The following is a 15236-nucleotide window of genomic DNA, read 5'->3' as shown; positions in this document are numbered from 1 at the left end:
AAACCCAAGTCTCCTGCACGGGTAGGCAGATTCTTTACTGCTTCCCCAGACTTGTTAGCTACCTGGCTTTAGATAGGACCTGAATGGTAATTTCAAAACACAACCTTTCACCACATCCAAAGAAGATAATCAAGGGGAGAAATCTCTAGAGGTAGTCAGGACCCTAGGGAGGGGCCCTATTTGAATTTTTCTGCTCTATCAGGGTGGAGCAGATTTCTTGGCGGGCTAGAAACCTATGATATGTTATATATTTTAGGGGTGACTTTTGGCTCACGACAAGTAATATTGGTTAGCTTAAGGTAGTCACCTCAAATTTGCCTTTTGTGTGCATTAAGAAAAGACACGAGCTGCAAAAAATATTAATGGAACATAAGAATGGAAGAAATTTTTAAAGTACATCCTCTGTGGTAATGACTATAATTTGGCAAGGAGTAAACTAAAATATGAAGGAGAAAGAAGGTAAAAGAGACAAGAATGTAGGGAAGGACCTTCTCATTCAGGTAGTCCAAGGTTTCCTTCATGTGACCCTGCTTTTGACATTATAATGCCTGCCCCCCAACTCTAATCCAGGGTTGAGGATGAGTCTCAAGATTCAGCATGGTCACTTTAAATAATTATCAGGTCATTTAATTCAATTGTTTCCTCCCTTTAATTAAAAGACAATTCATGCTTTGCAAGTTAGTCCCTTTTGACATTTAATTAGGGTTTCTCATCTGGGTGAGAAGTCATCAATCAAATCAGAGCAGCAGCAATGCTCATTCTCACATAAACAGCACAGAGGTGGTTACTGTCATAGGCAGTCCACTTTACACCTGTGATCATTAATCAGGCAGATTTTTTTCCAGCAAACATTTACAGAGTTGTTTCTCATCAGCCACTACATATCTGAGTCTAATACTGTTTTATCCATTTTAAGGTAAGTAAATGGAGGACTTGTAACACAGTATGCCCAAAATAGTGTGGTAAGTACTCTGATGTAGGTAAACAAAATGCTGAGTTGTGGAGGGGGTCGAGGAAGATTTCCCAAAGAAGGGAAGAGCTCATTTCAGTCCTAAGCAATGCTATGGGACTAGCTGGAAGACGAGGTGGGCAAGGAGTTCTGCACAGATGGTGTAGCTTATTCAGAGAGACCCAGGAGAACATGGTGCTAATAGTCAGATGCAAGTAGACTATGGGGCTGGAGGTTAGGCTTGTTGGAAGAGTAGCAAAAGGGGAATCTGGACTTGGACTATGAAGGGCCTTCTGGGAACTTCTAAGGAGTTTGGACTTGTGAAAGAAAATGCATCCAGCACTTAAGGAAGTGATTTATTCAGGCAACTGCAATAGAGAGAACATTCATTAATGAGGACAGTCTCAGAAAGGGAGAAAACTGAAGGTTTTATGAAACAGGCAAGTCACTGAGGAACGGTGGGTCTTATCTGGGAACAGGCAAGGTCAGGCTGGTCCCTCAGTCTTTCCTCAGAGCACAGAGGGATCACAAGAATAGAAGGGTGGTTTCTCTACCACTGCTGCATCTTGTAGCATATGTGGTGTGTGTATGTGTGTGCATGTATGCACTCAGTCATGTCCAACCCTTTGTGACCCCATGGACTGTAGCCCATCAGGCTCTTCTGTCTATGGAATTGTCCAGGCAAGACCACTGATGAAAGTGAAAGTTGCTCAGGCGTGCCTGACTCTTTGCGACCCCATGGACTATACAGCCCATGGAATTCTCCAGGCCAGAATACTGGAGTGGGTAGCCTTTCCTTCTCCAGGGGATCTTCCTGACCCAGGAATCAAACCAGGATCTCCTGCATTGCAGGTGGATTCTTTATCAACTGAGCTATGAGGGAAGCCCAAGACCACTGGAATTGGTTGCCATTTCCTTCTCCAGGGAATCTTCCTGACCTAGGGATTGAATCACATCTCCTGCATTGGCAGGCAGATTTTTTTTTACCATTGCACCACCTGGGAAGCCATGATAAAGTTCAGGATTGTCAGATTTGAAGTCCTGGTTGTACCACAGAGGATAATCAAGGTGAAGATAATCAAGATAATAGGGATAATTATTAGATAAAAGGATAAAGATAGATCCTATCTAATCCTTAAAAGGATTAGATAAAGAGGATAATCAAGAGGGAAGTGTGCAGGATTCAACCTTTAAAAGAATGACATATCCATAGGACATAACAAAAACTGCTTGGAACCAATTAGATTCAAGATAGTGGAAGATTTGACTTCCGGTGGACTGTAATACATTAGCACTCTAAATGACACACCCGCAAGCACCATGACAGTTCCAAGGCCAACCAAAGACCATAAAATGGATGGTGGCCCAATTCCTGGAAATCTCCACCCCTTCCCCAAAATAATTGGAATAATTCACCCACTAATTAGCCTGTAAAATTACTCAGCCCATAAAAATTAACCATACCATATTTTGGGCCTCTCTCTCACCTTGTAAGATGGCCCCACAGTATGCCTGTGGTGTGTGTTTCTCTTTAAATCCACTTCTTACCTATAACTTTATCTCTCACTGAACTGTTGCTGTGATGAGACATCAAGAGCCCAAATTCACCGGGAACAGAGGTACTCAAGGTTTGTAAGCAGAAGTGAGACCTGATCAGATGAGTGCTGTAGAACAATGGTATACACAAGTCAGCTGCCACCACTTGCCCTCTCAGAAAAACTTGCCTCTGGCCCCTGTTCCTTGCTTTTGAAACTGAAAAGAAAGTGAAAGTCGCTCAATTGTGTCTGACTCTTTGCAACCCCATGAATTATACAGTCCATGGAATTCTCCAGGCCAGAATACTGGAGAGGGTGACATTTCCCTTCTCCAGGGGATCTTCCCAACCCAGGGATTGAACCCAGGTCTCCCACATTGCAGATGGATTCTTTACCAGCTAAGCCACAGGGGAAGCCTGAGTCCCCTCTAAAACTGAACTCCCTACAGAGTTAATGATTAACCTTTTTCTCAAGAGAAGTAATTATACTAGATCAGCAAGAAGACAATCCTAGCTTTCCTCAAGGACCATACCTAACAATCTGACTCATATCTTTGAGTTGTTCTGAGAAACTAAGACAGCGGCCCAGGTGGAGGATGGTGGCTACATGCTGACCACAAACATAAACCCCAGACTGCTTGGAACCAGAAAGTTGATTATCAAGACTCCTGGAATACCACTCTGTTGCTTCACCACCAACCATGTATCCCTCAGCCCTAAGGTTACCTTTAAAAACTCTTCCTTGAAGGCCATCAAAGAGCTTGGGTCTTTTGAATATGAGCTGCTATTCTCCTTGCTTGGTACCTGCAGCAAACACTGTAGTTTCCTCCACTATAACCTAGTGTCCATAAATCAGCTTGACAATGAGGCAGGCAAGGAGAATGAAGTTCAGTTTGGCAACACTTTCATCTTTGACGTCATCCCTGTGTTCTCTGGATCCCAGTCCAAGCATCATGCCTTAGTTGGACGACCAGGGGTCTCTAGTTCCTACATCTTACCTTGAGACTTGTTCATACCTGAGACCTAACTAAATCATTACCATATTTTTGCCTGTTCTCTTGGAGAACCTTATCTTTTCAATCCCCTCCATTTCATTCCTGGTCACAGCTTCCAATCCATTCTAGCAATGTCTTGGATCAGCACCTCTTCCTGGGTAAAGAAAGATGTTGGTAAATCCTGCATTGCTGCAGCAGCCCATCTGCTCTCCTAACAGTTGGGGTATTGTCTCACAGCCTGGACAAGGGATGGCCTTTGGGATCTAGACTCCAGCTCCTGCAGGTTGGGGTGTAAGCTGACTTGGCTTTGGACCCATGAGAAAGCACAGTTCTGAATTTGGCTGCTTAGCATCTGGCCATTCAAGCCCTGAGCCACACAGTAACAAGGGTTTGCAAACCTTGGCTTCTATGAATTAGCTCAAATAATTATTCTACTTAATCCATAAGCCCTGAAATGAGAATCAATAGATAAGATTAACCTCATAGCATAAGATGGACTGCGGGGGGAGGGGCCGGGGGGGTGGGGCAGGAGGTAGAGAAACCACTATGAGTTATATGGTTATGAAATTGTGTTACTAAACAAGTTCAGCTCAGATGTTCTGTTTCCAAAAAAAAAAAAAAAACTAATAAAATGCTTATGATGTTGCTGAAGTTTCCCAAGAAGTAATCAAACACAAATAGGCAGCACTGACAGGCATTCAAAAGACATGTGGAGAAGGGAAGACCTCAAAGTAAATCCAATTATGATCTTGGTGGTTGGGGTGTGTTTCCTGGTTCAGCTTCACAGAAAACTAAAGATCTTCATTCACAAGGGCTCTTTTAGGAGACAGATAACAAACAAACAGCAGATCTTAATCTCTGTAACAAATGGTTTTAATGGAGGTGGTTAGGTTTGTACTAATATTATGAATTTAAACAAAATTAAACTGAGCCATGACACTTAATACCTTGAATTTATAGACCACTATTCTTGATAACTCCCTTTATTCCTGGGTGCTTATAAAATCGATTTGCTTCTGTCTGACATAATTTTCAAAGTAAAGCATAAGATTTATCAATTAAACTCCCTTCCTCTCCCAGTAAATTTTACTAGCATTTTCCCTCACAGTAATTTTTTGCAGTTACATAGTGATTTCTATAGAAGGTCCTCCAAGTGTTTTGCAAACATTAATTAAGCTTTGCAATACCCCAGCAAGGGAGAAGACCAGCATCACACCCAGGAGTCCTCCTCCTGCAGAGAGGGTGATTGGAATGACATTTGTTCCTGTCACTCAGAATCAGCACATGGAGCTCTAACCTGTGGGAGGAGAGGATGTGCAGATCCTGCCAGAATTTCAAATGACACTATGATGCCTCTGCTGGCACTAACAAAGGAAGATGGGGGTGACTCTATCAAGTCATTTTACTTATTTTTAATCTATGAATCTGAATAAATGATACTTTTTTATTAAATAAATGTTTGAAATCAGCTGAAATTCAATGTTCTACCTACCCTATTTCATTCATAAATACTGTTTGAGTAGCACCACTTTATGTAACCAGCCATTTGAAAATGAGAAATTACACAGAGTATAGCTGGAGAAGTGTCTGCTTCTAGATAACATGGATCTCATCCCACCTTCAAAAGTCCACATATTATAACCTTAGCTTAAAGCAACAGGCAATTAAACAAGAATCTACCTGTAGGTAATAACCTATATGTAGAAAAAAGTCAGAAAAAGGATATATATATCTGAATCTCTTTGCTGTACACCTAATACTAACACATATTGTAAATCAACTATACTTCAGCTAAAATATATTTAAAAACAAAGAAAGAAAACAAACAAAATCACAAAAAACTAGGCACATTGAAAAAATGAAGAAAAGATGGTACTAACTAGGTAAACTGATGACTTCTCCAGTCATGAGATGTGAACTGCAGAGATCAAGATGCTTCAAGGTAAACAAATAGATCTTTAATTTATTAACCTAAGGTAAAATTTTTATGGGAATTTTTAAAAGCCATTTTCTTTCTAATGTTATTTTACCAGTTATTACAGTGATAACCTCTGGCCCAGAAATCTAGGCTGCCTATTTCCCGGTAGACAGCACAGCTGGCCTGCTGCAACCACCAGCACAGTCTTGGCATCTAACCCTGGAGGTGCCTGCTTCACCCTCCCATCCTTCATCCAGTCCAGGGTCCTTGACTGCTGCTCAAGTTCCATGGGTGGACACTGTCTGCTAAGGAGGAGGTCTTCTTGGCTCTCAACCCTGACTGCACTTCACAGCCACTTGGGGAGCTCTTTGTAAATACATCTGCAACTACCACACACCAGTTAAAACACAGTACTTAGGAATGAGGCTGGCTGTGGGCATTTAAAAGTCCTCAAGAGATTGCTACCTGCAGCCCCGGTTAATGTACCTTGGGGAGCAACTGCAGGGCTCATCAGGAATAAGGTGAATCTGCCAAGCTTTCCCTGCAGGGTAACGACAATGTGATCAATTCTCACAAAAGTCTGCTGTTCAAACCTTTGAAAGTTTTTGCACTTGTCATGATGCCTTGTGATTTCCATCTTTCTCATGTTGCAAGTACCTGGTTGTTGGCTTGACACATTGGTCAGTGGTAGGGAAGGACTGCCTGGGTTTGGATCTCTTCTCACCTTTGAGGTCAAGGTGTGTTCCTGCTGATGTGTAATCCTGGGAGCATCACCTAGTGCACACCTCAGGTTTTGCTTGCCACCCCCAGGATGATGCTCCAGGCTTGGGTGCCTAGATATCTTATTGAGCCAAAGAAGTTTTGCAAAGGAGGATGAACTCAGCTTTGAAGAGTAGAAGGCAGATGCTGTGGTAAGATATAAGTCAACGGATCAAGGGATACACAATACAAATGTTTGCAGAAATACAGCAAAACAGATCAACTGGGATGATCCCAAAGATGTTATCTAGGCTAGCTTTTAGTGAAATAAAGAATTTTTTTACTCCTATTCCATAGCTAAATCTTCTCATAAATCAGATTTTCTACATGAATCTTAGTGGAGGAAGATGTGCAATATTAGTTGCGTCACAGCTGTTTGATACTTCTGGTGGTTTTAGGTGGTGCCACAGCAACTGCATTATGTATATGTTGAACAATTATAAGGAAATGTTTTTTCTATTCTTTTTCAGTTTTCTTAATATTCAAAATTCTTTTAATTTTCACCAAGTCTCAGTTTGGTGTTATTAAATCTTTAAAATCTTTCTGGTACTGATAATATCTCCAACAACAACAACAAAAAATTGGGAAGTAATGGTAACCAGCTGGAATTTAACAACAGTCTTTATTTGCATTTATATTTTACTCATGACAAGCAATAATGTTATCCAGTTTATAGTAGTGATTTAGAGCTTTATAAATTACGTTTAAACTCTGAGTTGTTTTAAAGAGCTAGTTTCACATATATAGCAAAAATTGTGAAAGGGAAAGCTAAAAAGTATCTTACCATCTTTTTTTTTTTTTTTTTTTTTTACTGTGGTGCATGATTTTAAAACAAATATCATTGCTAACTTGACCCTAGGACAAATGTAAAAAGTGTCAGGCCTAATTTTTAAAAAATAATTAATACTTTAAATTTAAACATACCTACCCTAGATGGATCATGCACACCTATTCCTAACTTTGTTTTCAAGTGGAAGCTCTGGTTATATTTGACCATGCAAAAATCCTCAACAAATACTGGTGAACTGAATTCAACAATACATTAAAAGAATCATACACCATGATTTATTCCAGAGAATGCAAGGATAACTCAGCATCTGAAAATCAATAAATGTGATATATCATATCAACATAACAAAGGATAAAAGTCATATAATCCTCTCAATAGATGCAGAAAAAGCATTTGACAAAATTTAACATTCATTGATGATAAAAACTCTCAATAAACTAGGTATAGAGGAACTTACTACAACATAGTAAAGACCATATATAAATCCATGGCTAACATTATACTTAATGATAAAATGCTGAAAACTTTCAAGACAAGTAACAAGATCGAGGTAACCACTCTCATCACTTTTATTCAGTATAGTACTGGGAGTCTCAGCCAGAGCAATTAGGCAAGATAAGGAAATAAAAGGCACTCAAATGGGAAAAGAAAAAGTAAAATTGTCTCTATTTGCAGATTACATGAGATTTAATCAGAAAACTCAAAAGACAATGCCAAAAACACCTGTCAGAACTAATAAATTTAATAAAATTGCTGAACACCAAATCAATTTAACATCACTTGCATTTCTATATACCACCACCAAACAGAAAGAGAAGAAAACAATTCCATTTACAGTAGCATCAAAAACAATACCTATGAATAAATTTAACCAAAGAGGTAAAATATCTGTGCTATGAAAATTATAAATGATGAAAGAAATTGAAGAAGACAAAAGTAAATGAAAAGATGTTCTGTGCTGGTGGAGTGGAATAATTAATAGTGCTAAAATGTCCATATACTCAAAGCCACCTACAGATTCAATGCAATTCCTATCAAAATTCCATCAGTATTTTTCATAGAAATAAACAAAACAATTCTAAAACTTGTATGGAATCACAAAAGAATCAAAATAGCTGGAGGAATACTGAGAATGAGGAACAAAGCTAAAGGTATCACACCTTGATTTCTACTTTTCAAAGCTACAGTGATGGTGGCTCAGATGGTAAAGAATTTGCATGTAATGTGGGAGACCTGGGTTCCATCCTGGGGTCGGGAAGATCCCTTGGAGAAGGGAATAGTTGCACAGTTCTCCAGTACTCTTGCCTGGAGAATCCTATGGACAGAGGAACCTGGTGGGTAACAGTCCACAGAGTTGCAAAGAGTCAGACACAACTGAGTGACTAACACACACACAGTGATCAAAACAGCATAGTACTGGCATAAAAACTGACACACAGACTGATGGAATAGGATAGAGAGGCCAGAAATAACCACAGATATAGATGGTCAGGGCTTCCTTAGTGGCGCAGTGGATAAGAATCCACCTGCCAATGCAGGGTGCACAGATTCAATCCCTAGTCCCAGAATATTCCATGTGCTGCGGAGCAATGGAGCCCATGTGCCACAACTACTGAGCTCACATCCTAGAGCCCGTGAGCTGCAACTGCTGAGCCAGCGTGCTACAACAACTGAAGCTTGTGTGCCACAACAGATGCCCATGTCTGGAGCCTGTGCTCCTCAACAACACTGCAACAGAAGCCCTCACACCACAAAAAAGACCCAGCACAGCCAAAAGTAAAAAAAAGTTAAAAAAAGGCAAAGTTTACAAAAGCAAAATCACCAAAGTAGGACTACATCAGATTTAAAAGTTTCTGCCCAGCAAAGGAAACCATCAACAAAATGAACAGATGACCAAGAAATGGAAGAAAATATTTCCAATAGCAAACCCAGAGATAAACCTATGCACATATGACCAACTAATCTATAACAGAGAAGGTGAGAATGTACAATGGAGAAAGCCTCTTCATTAAGGGTTATTGGACAGCTAAGGTAAAAGAAAGAAATTAGAAAGCTCCCTAACACCATACACAAAAATAAATTCAAAATGGATTAAAGACCTGAATGTAAGACCAGACACTATAAAACTCTTAAAGGAAAACACAGTAAGAACACTTTTTGACATAAATTGAATCAAAATCTTTTTTGACCCACCTTCTAAAGAAAATAAAAACAGAAATAAAACAAACGGACCTAATTATACTTAAAAGCTTTTGCATAGCAAAAGAAACCATAAGACGAGAAGACAACCCTCAGAATGGGAGAAAATATTTGCAAACAAAGCAAATAATAAAGATTAATCTCCAAAATACAAACGGCTCATGCAACCGAATATCCAAAAAAACAAACAACCCAATGAAAAATGGGCAGAAGACCTAAATATACATTTCTCCAAAAAAGACATATATAGATGGTCAACAAACACATAAAAAGATGCTCAACATCATTAATCGTTAGAGAAATGCAATATGGAATTTAGAAAGATGGTAACGATGACCCTATATGTGAGACAGCAAAAGACACACAGATGTAAAGAACAGTCTTGGACTCTGTGGAAGAAGGCGAGGGTGGGATGATCTGAGAAGGTAGCGTTGAAACGGGTGTATTATCATATGTGAAGCAGATCGCCGGTCCAGGTTTGATGCATGAGACAGAGTGCTCAGGGCTGGTGCACTGGGATGACCCTGGGGGATGGGATGGGGGTTCTGGATGGGGAACACATGTGCACCCATGGCTGATTCATGTTGATGTTTGGCAAAAACCACTACAATATTGTAAAGTAATTAGCCTCCAATTAAAATAATTTTTTAAAAATTACAAAGAAAAAAAAAACTACAAAGAGGTATCACCTTGCATGGTCAGAATGGCCGCCATCAAAAAATCTACAAACAATAAATACTGGAGAATGTATGGAGAAAAGGGGACCCTCTTGCACTGTTGGTAGGAATGTAAACTGACAGACTCTATGGAGAATGGTATGGAGGTTCCCTAAAAAAACTAAAAATAGAACTAACACATGACACAGCAATTCTTATACTGGGTATGTAGCCAAAGAAAATCCTAATTCAAAAAGACACATGCACCCCGATGTTCACTGCAGCAGTATTTACAATAGCCAGGACATGGAAGCAATCTACATGTCCATTGACAGATGAATGTATAAAGATGTGGTACGTATACACAATGGAATATTACTCAGCCATTAAAAGGAATGAAATTGGGTCTTTTGTAAAGAGTGGATGGACCTAGAGACTGTGATACAGTGTGGAGTAAGTCAGAAAGAGAAAAACAAATATTGTATATTAGCACATATATGTGGAATCTAAAAAATGGTACAGATAAATTTATTTGCAGGGCAGGAACAGAGATGCAGACAGAGAACAGATATGTGGACACAGGTTGGGGGAGAAGGGGGATGAATGGGGATATTGGGATTGGCATAGAATAATTAAAACAGACACCAGTGGGAATATGCTGTATGGCACAGGAAACTCTACTCAATGCTCTGTGGTGACCCCAATGAGTAGTATGGGGGATGGGGTAGGATGGAAACCCAAGAGGGAGGGGATGTTTGTATACATATAGCTGATTCATTTCATTGTACAGCAGAAACAAACACAATATTGTAAAGCAATTATCATATCAGATCAGTCGCTCAGTCGTGTCCGACTCTTTGCGACCCCATGAATCACAGCACGCCAGGCCTCCCTGTCCATCACCAACTCCCGGAGTTCACCCAGACCCACGTCCATCGAGTCAGTGATGCCATCCAGCCATTTCATCCTCTGTCGTCCCCTTCTCCTCCTGCCCCCAATCCCTCCCAGCATCAGAGTCTTTTCCAATGAGTCAACTCTTCACATGAGGTGGCCAAAGTACTAGAGTTTCAGCTTTAGCATCATTCCTTCCAAAGAACACCCAGGACTGATCTCCTTTAGAATGGACTGGTTGGATCTCCTTGCAGTCCAAGGGAGTCTCAGGAGTTATACGTCAATAAAAAATTCAAACCACATATCTGATAAGGAGTTAACATCCAAAATGTGTAAGGAATACAGTTCAATAGTAAAAAGTCAAGTAATTCAATTTAAAAATGGACAAAGGATCTGAATGGACATTTTTCTAAAGAAAATATACAGGTAGCCAATAGGTACATGAAAAAGTGCTCTACATTGCTAATTATCAAGGAAATGCAGAATAAAGCCAAGGTGACATCCCCTTATACCTGTTAGGCTGTCAATTATCAAAAAATGATAAAGCCAGGCTGTAGAGAAAAGGAAGCCCTTGTACACTCTTGGTAGGAATGTAAACTAGTACAGTCATTATGGAAAACAGTATGGAGTTTCCTAAAGAAATTCTATCTAGAACTACTGTATGATCCCAGCAATTCCATTTCTGGGTATATATCCCAAGGAAGTGAAATCATCTCAAAAAGCTATCTGCACGTCCATGTTCACAGCAGCATTATTCACAATAGACAAGGTATGGAAACAACCTTAGTGCATGGCAACTGATAAATGAATCAAGAAAATGTGGCACACATATACGCATGTACATGTACATACGTATATGTGAATATACACATATTTACATATATAATAGCTGAATATTATTCAGTTATAAAAAGAAATCCTCTCATCTGTGACATCATAGACAAAGCTGGTGGGTATTACACAAAGTGAAATAGACCAGGCAAAGAATGCCAAATGGTGTCACAAAAGAAAGTCAAACTCAAGTCTACAGCATAAAAGTGCTTGCCAGGGGCTGGTGGATGGGAGAAATAGGCAGAGGTTTGCAAACGGGTACAAATTTTCAGTTATATAGCCATAAAATAAATAAGGTCTGAGGGTGTAATGTATCACATGGTGACTATAGTCACTAACACTGTATTATTTAATTGAACTTCACGAAGAGAGTAGAACTTAAATATTTTCAACAAAGTAAATATGTGTATTGAGGGATGTATTAATTGACCTGATGGTGGAATTCTTTCACAGTGTATACATTTATCAGATACATCAATTCCTCACATTGTACACTTTAAAAACCTCATTTCACTTGTGAAATATACAATAAACCTGGAGAAAAACTTGTTTGTAAAAACAAATTAAATAATCATATCTTTTTGCAGAAACTGAAGTGGTTGTTTTTTTTTTAATTCTGTGTTTTTGTGATTTAGACATTGAATTGAATCAAGGAGTAAATTTCACAGCAACAACACTCTTGGCATTTATCCCAGATTAACAAAAACTTATTTCATGCAAAAGCCTGTACATCAGTGTTCACAACATTATTTTTAATAGCCCCAAAACGGTAATAACTCAGAATACAATTTCAACAGGTAACAGTCAAACAAAATGTTAGATCCATACAATGGAATGCTACTCAGTAATTAGGCATGAACTCCGATACATGCAAAAACCTAGATGGACATCAAGATCACTATGCTAATGGAAAAAGCCCATCTTAACAGGTTTACTTTGTGTGATTCCATTTAGATTGTTGTCACTAAATCATGTCCAATTCTTTTGCAACCCCATGTACTGTAGCCTGCCAGGCTCCTCTGTCCATGAGATCTCCAGGCAAGAATACTGGAGTGATTGCCATTTCCTTCTCCAGGGGATCTTCCCAACCCAGGGATAGGATCTGGGAATTCCTGAATTCCAGGTGGATTCCTTACCACTGCACCACCTGGGAGCCTACATACTATTCAACTCACCTACAAATCGGTGATCCTCACAACTTCATTCTCAGATTCAATAATTTGCTATAATGATTCGCAGAACTCAGGGAAACCCTTGCTTACATTTATGGGCTTATATTAAAGGATATGATAAAGGATACAGAACAGCCAGATACAAAGGTAAAGAGAGTGACATTGTGTGTCCTTGCTCTGTCTCTCTGCAGGATCCTCCTTTTGGCCCTGATGGGTCTACAACAATCTTGGGGGAAGAGTAAAACACTTCTCCTTTCTCCCTTGGGAAACTGATTACAAACCTAAAACAAACAGTTGTCAACCACAGTGAAACTTGGATCCCCCATCCCTCTACAGCCAACTTTTTGGTTTTCTTTCCCTGGCCTTTGTCTAATCAGCCCCTCAGCATACAGTCACTGTTAGATTGGAAACAGGTGCTCCTGTGTAGTGACCCTCCCTCCACCCCTTAATGAACTTGAAAATTCTTTTCATCTAAAACCCTTGAACTTCAAACTCAGAAATCAGGTCTGAAGCAAAAACAACAAAGGGAGCCTAATATCAAAGCAGACTCTCATCCTTTCAGGTGGTGTCACCTGCAAATAGGAGGGAAGAATCTGGAAATGAGCTTCGTTCTGTGGTGTGAACTGTGCTTTGGAGATCCTGTAGTTGCTGCAACACCAGAATGAGCTTCTCTTGGTTCCTACCTTCAGTACACTGGAAGGTCTGAGGGTTACCTTCATGTATACATCAAAACAAGAAAAACTGAGGTTCAAACCTGGATAATTCGGGCCTTCCCAAACCTCTTACCTGTTTTACCTCTCAGACACTGGAGTCTTAGGCTTAAACAACTCACTTTACACTTCCTATGTAGCTCCATAAAGCAATTAGAATATTCTGGTATCTGAGGAGCACTAGCGTTTTATTCGGAGTAGGCAATGGCAACCCACTCCAGTACTTTTGCCTGGAGAATCCCGTGGATGGAGGAGCCTGGTAGGCTGCAGTCCATGGGGTCGCCAAGAGTCAGACATGACTGAGCGACTTCACTTTCACGCATTGGTGAAGGAAATGGCAACCCACTCCAGTGTTCTTGCTTGAGAATCCCAGGGATGGGGGAACCTGGTGGGCTGCCATCTATGGGGTCGCACAGAGTCGGACACAACTGAAGTGACTTAGCAGCAGCAGCGTTTTATTGGCTTCCCTGGTAGTTCAGCGGTAAAGAATCCACCTGCAATGCAGGAGATCCGGGTTCAATCCCTCAGTCAGGAAGATTCCTTGAAGAAGGAAATGGCAACCCACTCCAGTATTCTTGCCCAGAGAATTCCATGGACAAAGGAGCCTGGTGGGCTACAGTCCATGGAGCCGCCAAGAGTCAGACACGACTGAGCGACTAAGCACACACATTCATCAGATGATTACCTCTATGGTGAACACAGATTGAACACCCATAGACATGAGTGTGTGCAACCCAGCAATGACTTTGGTGCTCAAATGACGTGCTGTATATCAACGACCTTGAGGTTCAGTTGGTGTTTTTTTGGAGTTTGGTTCTTCTATTTACCTGTGGCCAGGAGTTAGGCTATTAGTTCTGGGACCATTTCTCAAAGACTACCCTCCCTGATTGTCTTACACACAAAATGAAACGTTTTCTAATGATGAGGCAGATATTAAAAAAACAACAACAACAGTGTGAATCATCAGCCTACTCTCAAGTGATGCTGGTATGCAATTGAAAACAGCTTCTACCCTAGAATTTGAATATTTCCAATCGATGCTTAAAGATTAACATGTGGAGCTTTTGAACACCTTGACGTCAGTCATCACACATCCAGAAATGTATGTACCGAGAGGCTTATTTCCTAACCCAAAACAAAAAGATGAAGGGCCTTGTATTACTTTTCTATTTCTGGCCTAACAACCAACCATAGCCACCTAAAACAGTACAAACTTAACTATCTTACAGTTCTGTAGACCATAAATCTGATATAATTGTCACTGGGCTAAAATCAAGGTGCTGGCAAGAGGAGGCTCGGGAATAGAATTTCTTATCTTACCTTTTCCAGTGTCTTTGCACGTTCCTCAGCTCCCGGCCTCCTTCCTCCATTTTTCAAACCAGCAAGAGTGATTCAAGACACCCTCCTACTGCTATTTCTCTGGTTTCCCACAGCTGAGCATGGTTCTCTGCTTTTAAAGACTTGGTCGAATACATTGGCCTCACATGGATAACTCGGACAAATCTCCACACCTCCAGGTCCTTAACGTTAATCATACCTGCTGAGTCCCTATTGCCATGTGAGAAACATTCACAGGTTTGGGAGTAAGATGTGGGCATCTTTAGGGGGCATTTATGCTGCTGACCACAGGCCTCTATACAGAAGCATGCCAAGCTAGGATTTCACAGTTATCTGAAGGCTAAAAGTCTGAGATAACTGTGCCAGCTTGGACAAATTCTAGTGAGAGCCCTCTCCTGGGTTTCAGACTGCAAATTTCTCATAGAAGAAGCACGCTGTTTCCTGTCTTTTCATAAGGTTAACCCCATTTGTGAGGACTTCACCCTCATAGCTAC

At 40.3% G+C, this 15236-nt stretch overlaps 1 long non-coding RNA gene across 12 annotated transcripts in view; it reads right to left on the bottom strand.

Annotated features, from left to right (window-relative positions):
* The window catches only part of LOC147374254 (uncharacterized), a 100670-nt gene extending 85814 nt beyond the window's left edge, over positions 1 to 14856 (bottom strand). For 11 of the 12 annotated variants that reach the window (XR_015162549.1, XR_015162559.1, XR_015162560.1 and 8 more), the window contains exon 1: positions 14725 to 14856. This is a non-coding gene — a long non-coding RNA (uncharacterized LOC147374254). Of the gene's footprint in view, positions 1 to 14089; positions 14232 to 14724 lie in introns of all 12 variants that reach the window. The other variant, XR_015162556.1, reaches the window with a different exon arrangement.
* Between the last annotated feature and the right edge of the window lie 380 nt (positions 14857 to 15236).

Source organism: Bos grunniens, chromosome 4 (genome assembly GCF_055505025.1).
Source record: "Bos grunniens cultivar Pamir isolate PY7600 chromosome 4, Bosgru_T2T1.0, whole genome shotgun sequence".
NCBI classification, from domain to species: Eukaryota; Metazoa; Chordata; class Mammalia; order Artiodactyla; family Bovidae; genus Bos; species Bos grunniens.
The sequence above is the reverse complement of the archived record's forward strand: the minus strand, read 5'-3'. Positions and strand labels throughout refer to the sequence as shown.